Source organism: Sinocyclocheilus rhinocerous, unplaced genomic scaffold (assembly GCF_001515625.1).
Source record: "Sinocyclocheilus rhinocerous isolate Xijiao unplaced genomic scaffold, SAMN03320098_v1.1 scaffold235, whole genome shotgun sequence".
NCBI classification, from domain to species: Eukaryota; Metazoa; Chordata; class Actinopteri; order Cypriniformes; family Cyprinidae; genus Sinocyclocheilus; species Sinocyclocheilus rhinocerous.
In genome coordinates, this window is record NW_015646367.1 from 356,296 (window position 1) to 364,719 (window position 8,424).

The window sequence follows — 8,424 nt, forward strand, 5'->3', positions numbered from 1 at the left end:
ACACAGCGTCTTCACAACATGGCGGCGGCATCAATACTACAGCGAGAATCAAAGTTATGCTTTCTTTCTTTGCGTGAACATTTGGGCGGTGTTATGCAAATCTTCCCACATAGTGACGTAGACATGTGGGGCGTGTTGGAACGAGGCGTTTTAGGTAGGCGTGGCTGACTCTTAACTTTTATAAAGAATATCTCTTTGGATTTGAGACTTTAGTCTTTGCAACTTTACAGATCTTCTTTATGCACCAAGAGCTTGTAACACTCCAAAGAGAAAGGAAAAATTGAAATCGCATCATATGACCCCTTTAAGATGTTTAGTGAATACGGGCCCTGATAAACATGATGGGCTGTCTTTGTTGGTAAGCATGCCAATTTGCAATTCACAGATATTACAAATAGCCATTTTATCTCTTGGAGCCTTCAGAACATCACCAATTCAAAGTTTGTATGTTGAGGCAAATGAACCCTCCCTGCCTGGAGAATAGACGTCTTAAATTAGCCCTGCAATATTCAACAAAGTTATCAACCAACAAAAATAATCCAACATACCAAGCAGTTTTTTCACCTCGGTTCTCTTTGCTGTATGACAAAGTATTCGTCCCTTCGGATTGCAGATTAAATCCCATCTGTAAAATAAAAAAGTTGATTTAAATGTACTAAGCCAAAGACACTTTTGTTGTATTCCCCAAAAAAACAGTCATAATCATGGACCTAACGAGAAACAAAAAATCTCAAACTCATCCAAATGATTACCACAAACAACTTTTAAGTATTAGAGAAAGTTTTCCATCATATATCCCAATTTCTACAGATGGGTCAAAGACTGAAGATGGTGTTTCAGCTGGCTTTGTGCTTAACCATCAGTACAGATTCCTCACTGTAGTTCAGTTTTCACTGCAGAAGCCAATGCTAGCATTTTGGCATTGCAGCATATTAAAATTTCTCAGCAGCTAAATTTCCTATTAATGACAGACTCAAAATCTTGTCTTCAGACTCTGGCATCCACCAAATATGAACATCCAGCCATGGTGGAAGTTTCAAATAGTTTGCAGTCCTTGGAGGCACAGAATTTTAAAGTCATTTTTTGTTGGTATTAAAGGGAATGAACAGGCTGACGCGGCGGCTAAGGAAGCTCTATCTTCAGAACTTAAGAAATGCCCAATTCCAACTTCAGACCTCAGACCTGTTATAAACACTTACAGTGGGTACGGAAAGTATTCAGACCCCCTTAAATTTTTCACTCTTTGTTATATTGCAGCCATTTGCTAAAATCATTTAAGTTAATTTTTTTTCCTCATTAATGTACACACAGCACCCCATATTGACAGAAACAAACTATACAAAATCAGTCATGTAGTTGGTGTAAAACGTTGTGCCCACTTTGCAAATCGATGGGATCACATTGTCTACACTCGCTGTCGAAGAGGACATTCCAGACTAACCCATAGTTCTCTGTTGGCTCCTAGATCCTCCTTTATGTTCTTTGTGTGCCAGAATCCATTTTCTTTGAAGCATATTTTGATGAATTGTAATAGTTTAAAGTCTGTCAGAACTCTTTATTTTTCTGTTGACTTTTATGGAAAGATTTGTAATGGCCAGATTTAGTTTTAGAATTTTTATCTAAGATCAAATAAAAAAACTTAATTTAACTTAACTAACCTCGTTCTCGCCATGAATATAGCCCAGGTAGCTCATAAACAACAACAAAAAAAAAACATAGCCATTTAGTTCATAGTTTACTTGGCTGAACATCTTTTTTATTTCTCTACAGTCTAAGTCATTATTCACTGATTAACCATTGCTTTCAAATCAAATATGGCGCAGAGATGTAAAAACCAATGAAGTTTGATGATAATTTGACGTGGTGCATTTAAACGTTCCATATTTGAATTAAAAAGTGACAGCAATCTTCAGTGAATAAAGACTTTGTTCTATTCCTCGTACAAATCTGTTAAATGATTTCAGAAGCTGTTGTTTGGACTATTTTTATGGTGTTTATGGTGCTTGACAGATTATGGTTGAATGGAAAAGAGCTGCATGAAGATTCTTCAATTCTCCTTTTGTGGTCCATTGAAGAAATAACGACATGGGGGTGAGTAAATTGCCAAAGCTTTTGTTTTTGGGTGAACTGTTCCTTTAAGACATTACAGCCAAGAAAAACAATATACGTAACTAAAACTGTACTGATGACAATGCAGTTAATAATAGACGACAGCGTCAGGTCAGTTGTTTTATGCAGATCGTGCTTTATGATAATTATTTTGTAATAAATGCTGCCCTTAACGGCAGTGATTACCCTAGTGGCCTTACAGTTGACAGAAAAATAAACAGTGAGAAATAATATTTAATATAGCTTTAATATGACTGTAAACTCTCCTCAGAGAGACAGAGAAACTTCACTCTGCATCGCTTTCACAGTCTCTTCACAAACTTTGTTTCAGAGTAATGGTCTGTGAAGGTCTGTGAAGCTGAGATTATTTAAACGTCCTTGGCTTTTTATATGGATTTTAATATGAAGTTTCAGCATCATAACAGTTTGCACTAGGAGCATGATAAGATTGTCTCCAGAGCTTAAACTAGTGTCTCTATAAGTGCCCAAGCTTTGAGGAAATTGTTGAATGATTTTAGACTTGACTACCGAATTTACTTGTTAAAAAAAGAGAAAAATAAAAGTAACTTTACTTGTGTATCGATTAACAAACATTATTACACAAAGGCTTGAAGAGTCGCCATTGTTGGCTATTAAAATGAACATTAAAATCATAATTTCTGTTAGTCATAATAAATTATTAAAATCATCATTTCTGTTAGTCGTAATACTTTTTGGGCTGGACTAAGTAAATAAATAAATATTTTAAGACTTGAATGTATTTAGTATGTGTCTTGGTATTTATGTGATTTGTCTGATATAGCTTAAAAAGTATTCATTCACTCATTCAAACATTGTAAATTATTTATCTAATTTATTTTAAATAGCCATGCCATTTTAAGTGTTATTTTATGTTATTTTTCATAAGAAGAATAGCCATAATAATTATAATTCTTTTTTAGGGATGGGCTATACAGCTAAAAAAAATGTAAATATATATATAGATATTTATTATTTATTTAATAATTATTATTTATTTTTTAGAATTATTTATCTCATTTATTTTAACTAATCATTCCACTTTTAAGTGATATTTTATGTTAATGTATTTTTATTTAATTATTTAATTTTATATATTTAAAAAAAAATTATATTTTATTATTCACACATAGGCGTGAAGAATAGTCATTGTGAGCTGTATTGTATTCAGGGGCTATACAAAAAAAATGTAAATATATATATAGATATTTATTATTTATTTAATCATTATTATTTATTTTTTAGAATTATTTATCTCATTTATTTTAACTAATCATTCCACTTTTAAGTGATATTTTATGTTAATGTATTTTTATTTAATTATTTAATTTTATATATTTAAAAAAAAATTATATTTTATTATTCACACATAGGCGTGAAGAATAGTCATTGTGAGCTGTATTGTATTCAGATTGACAATAAAATCATAATTGGATTTCTATAATACGTTTCTATGGCTGGGCTATACAAAAATAAATAAATAAAATAAAATATGAAAAATTTTATATATCCATACATATGTTGACATTTATTTATTTGCTTATTTATTTGTTTGTTTAAAGCAAACAAACATTGTAAATTATTTCTTTCTATACTTTGAATTTGAATTAATCAGTTCAATTAATCGATTGAATTGATTTGTTTGCAACAAAAGCAAATCAGTGAATCTGAGTTTTGAACTGATTTATTAAATGCTTAGAAATTAAATGAGCTTAAAACATCTGATGTTGTCTACATTTGTGTAATGACAGAGAAACTGGAAAACTACAAATACAATTATTCACAATGTTGCTTAATTTTATATAAGCAGCAAAATAATTGTGAAAATATTGAATGTATCGCCCAGCCTCGTACTCTACAGGTTTTTTCAGGTGACTCTACTGGATCGGCAAATCATTCCTGTATGCCTTCCTGTGATTGATGTATTGTCTCCAATATTTTAAACGTAGGTCGGTCTAATACAAATGACCTGAGAGATAATAGTTTGGAAGAGGAAAGCGCAGCTCACTCAATCTCTCTCAATTCATAACTGTCTCTATTGTGTCTTTTAAATGAGGTTTGAGTCACAGTTGGGACCATTTTATCTGATTGTTCGTGAAAACAGAGCGAACGCTGGGCTAATATCTTTTCTTGTTTCAGACTTCATTTATTCTCAACCATCTCTGCGTCTCCAGGGATTCTTCACTCATTATAATTCTCCTCATCATTCATCACTGTTCACAGCTTGCTTAGGAAATGACCCTCAACTATCGGAGAACGGCACGTGACACCAGAGACAGCAGGTAATCTCAGTCTTATCAGTATGAAAAACATAACGCTGCTTTCATTGATCAAATGCCAGGTGCTACACAATTATTATTAGCATATTAATTTTCTTTATGCATGCCAGGCCTTGGATACACTAGAGTGCAACAGTTTGTTTTCTCCATGAATTAATTGTATTTTATATGAATCGTCAATTACTTATAGTCAGTAGGGTTATATTTTATCTTTAACTTTATTTTTTTCAGAATATATATTTTTTAATTATAAAGTTAGAAAACTAAATATAAACAATTATGAGAAAAAAAATTGAAAGTATTTTTAAAAATACTTGTTTTCATTTAAATCGAGTGTTGCAGTGTTGTGATTCATCTTTTGGTGGTTTAGAATTTTTAGTATATACAAAAAAAAAAAACGATTTAAAAAAAATCATACAACAAAATTATTTGAAAATATATATATTTAAAAATTGTTTAAAAACTTTTTTTCATTCAAATCCAATGTAACTTGCAATGTTGTGATTCGTCTTGGAGCTTTAGAATTTTTAGAATATTATAAAAAAAAATTATAAGACAAAATTATTTTAAAAAGACAAGTATATATTAAAGTTTTTTGAATATTATTAAAAAAAATTGTAAGACAAAATTATTTTAAAAAGACAAGTATATATTAAAAGTTTGTTTAAAAAAATTACAAATTATTACTTTTTTTCATTTAAATCCAGTGTTGCAATGTTGTGAATTATCTTGGAGGATTAGAGTTTTTTGAATATTATTAAAAAAAATTATAAGACAAAATTATTTTAAAAAGACAAGTATATATTAAAAGTTTGTTTAAAAAAATTACAAATTATTACTTTTTTTCATTTAAATCCAGTGTTGCAATGTTGTGAATTATCTCGGAGGATTAGAATTTTTTAAATATTATTAAAAAAATGTATAAGACAAAATTATTTAAAAAAGACAAGTATATATTAAAAGTTTGTTTAAAAAAATTACAAATTATTACTTTTTTCATTTAAATCCAGTGTTGCAATGTTGTGAATTATCTCGGAGGATTAGAATTTTTTAAATATTATAAAAAAAATGTATAAGACAAAATTATTTTAAAAAGACAAGTATATATTAAAAGTTTGTTTAAAAAAAATTACAAATTATTACTTTTTTCATTTAAATCCAGTGTTGCAATGTTGTGAATTATCTCAGAGGATTAGAATTTTTTTAATAAAAAAAACAAAACGTTTTTTTTTTCATTCATATCCAAGGTTGCAATGTTGTTATTCATCTCAGAGGTTTAGACTCTGTGGAAAAAAAAACAAAACAAAAAACAATAGGAAAAATACTGCAGTGCTACAAAAAAACCGAGGGATCCTCATATCCTTGATTGCCTCGTTTCTGTTTTTTTGAGGTCATCACTCCTTGACTTTCACCTTGACTTTCCAGCCTGTTTGGTCTCTGTCTTGTGTTTTGGCACGTCTGTGAGCCGCCGGTCAGACACACATAGGCAGGCGTCTGTGTGTCCTCTGCTCTGTTTGACGTGACTGATCTATGGACCCGTGTCCCGTCCCTGCCGTCCTGCAAATACATAAACAATAGAATCAGGCTTCCTGGATGCTGCTTTAATTGTGTTGGTTTGATAAAGCCAAAACACTGTTGTTGTACTTTACTTGGTACATGAGTTTACATTTCTAAATCCTGTTCTAAATTAGTATGCTTTATTTTTTTTTGTAAATGACCACACCTAAGGTTTTACTTTAGAGGTTTTGCTTTAAGGTTTAAAAGTTTGGGGCTGATAAGATTTTGAATGCTTTTGAAAGAAGTCTCTTCTGCTCACCGAGGCTGCATTCATTTGATCGAAAGACAGTAAAAACTGTAATATTGTGAAATATTATTAGAATGAAATCACTTTGTGACATTTGCTCTGGAAAAAAAATACGTACTTTTCTATTTTAAAATGTGATTTATTCCCATGAAATCACTGCTACTTATTATTTTTAAAGTATTTTTAAATAAATCTCTTGTAACATTGTAACATTATAAATGTCTTTACTGTAACTATTGATCAATTTAATGCTGAGAATTATTATTATTATTATTATTACAAATCATACTGACCCCAAACTTTTGAATGTGTTTAATAAATGTATTAATTAATATTAAAAAATCAATCAATCAATCAATAATGAATGCATTTATAAATGTATTAATAAAATTTTATCATTTATCTTTTTTAACAATGTAACATTATAAATGCCTTTACTGTCAATGTTAATCAGTTTAATGCTGAGTGTTTATTTCTTTTTTCTTTTCTTTTCTTTTCTTTTCTTTTCTTTTCCTTTTTCTTTAATCATACTGACCTCAAATTTTTTGAATGGTAGTGTATATATGTATTTAAATAATAATAATAATAATAATTGTATTATATACCCCTTACCTCGGTAATTGTGAAATGTCTTGAAAGATTGTTACTTCAGCACTTAGTTAGGATGGTTAAAGATAGACTGGATCCTTGGCAGTTTGCCTATAAAAAAGGTTGTAGTACGGAAGATGCAGTTGCTGACATTATTCATTTATTTGAGATATTTTATTTAAAAAAAGTATTTATTTATTTTATGAAAAGCATAAAGCTGCTTTCTTTGATCAAACTATACAGCTATTATCAGCATAATAATTTTCTTTATCCATGCCATGCCTTGGATCTTCAATAGAGTACAAGTGTACTTTCCACACAATAAGCATGGCAAATTATATAATAGTCTCTTTACACTCTCAAACTTTGCAATAAACATTACATACATTTGTATTTTATATTAATATAAAATATAATATAGTTTTATATTATAATCTTAAATATAACTTTTTTTTTTCAGTTTAGATAATTTTTTTCATCCAAATCAATGGTTGCAATGTTGTGATTCATCTTGGAGGCTTAGAGTTTTGGGAAAAACAACGCATCTATTTTTCTGGAGTGTATGCAAGGCTTTTTTTGTAATGCACAGTGAAATGATGTAGTACTTGAGCCTATAAAAGTCTCCACACAGTACTCGAGATCATGGGTGACTCTCAAAAGCACACAAAAGCGCTCTGTTTCGTGCACAACAGAGACGTTTGGGGCCGCCGGTGTCCTCGCTGTATGGGCTGTGTTCTTGCTGAAGGACTTGATTGTCGCAGCTGAACTGATGTCAGAGCGCAGTGAACCCGTCAGCTTGTGTTTTTTGTGCTTTACAGTGTTGTAACGCCGCTTCTGCAGAAGCCATTTTTCGGCTGCAGGTTTTGTGTGTGGTAATTACAGGCGAGGAGCTTGTCTCTCTTATTTATTCATATAGGTTCATGCCTCTGTTCCCCACTGCCTCTCATCTAGTCTTAGTGTAGAAACGCTCTTCTATTTTCTATAGAAGAGCTGGTGGCGTCTCACTTTACTGAGCAGCCGAGTGATTTGGAACGGAAGGCGACGCTCTGACTTCCTCTTCACTTTTCTGTGATTTTTCAGCATTGCAACAGCAGTCTCATTGTCTTTTGCAAGAATAAATGCGAAAAGGTCGAAAGCAAACAAATGTGGATGAGTGCATGCGTCTATAATATCTATGTACCTTTTATTTATTTAGTAGGCTGGATGAAAATAAAATCTGATGGAGCTTGATAAAAGAAGCAGAAACTCGCAAATATCAGGTCAGGCGGTGGAATGAAGGCTAATAGAACCACAGAACGTGGGGGTCAAATATAAAATAGGAAGAAATATGAATAAACTGGAGGGACAAGGAAAGGGTGAAATGGCATAATTTGGACTCAAAGTGAATTTGCAGCAAAATACGGATTTTGATTGGACGTGTGATCTTTGACATCAGCAACAAAAGATAAGGAAGGCATTTTTTCCTTTCTTTTAAAATTGATATGTATTGTGCTGTCCTAAAATACATGAAATACATAATTATATATGTGTATATATATTAAAAAAATCAAAACGACAAACTCTCAAGATTGCAAAAGACAAAAAAAAAAAGTTCTTTTATTTTTATTACGTGTTTTTTTTATACCA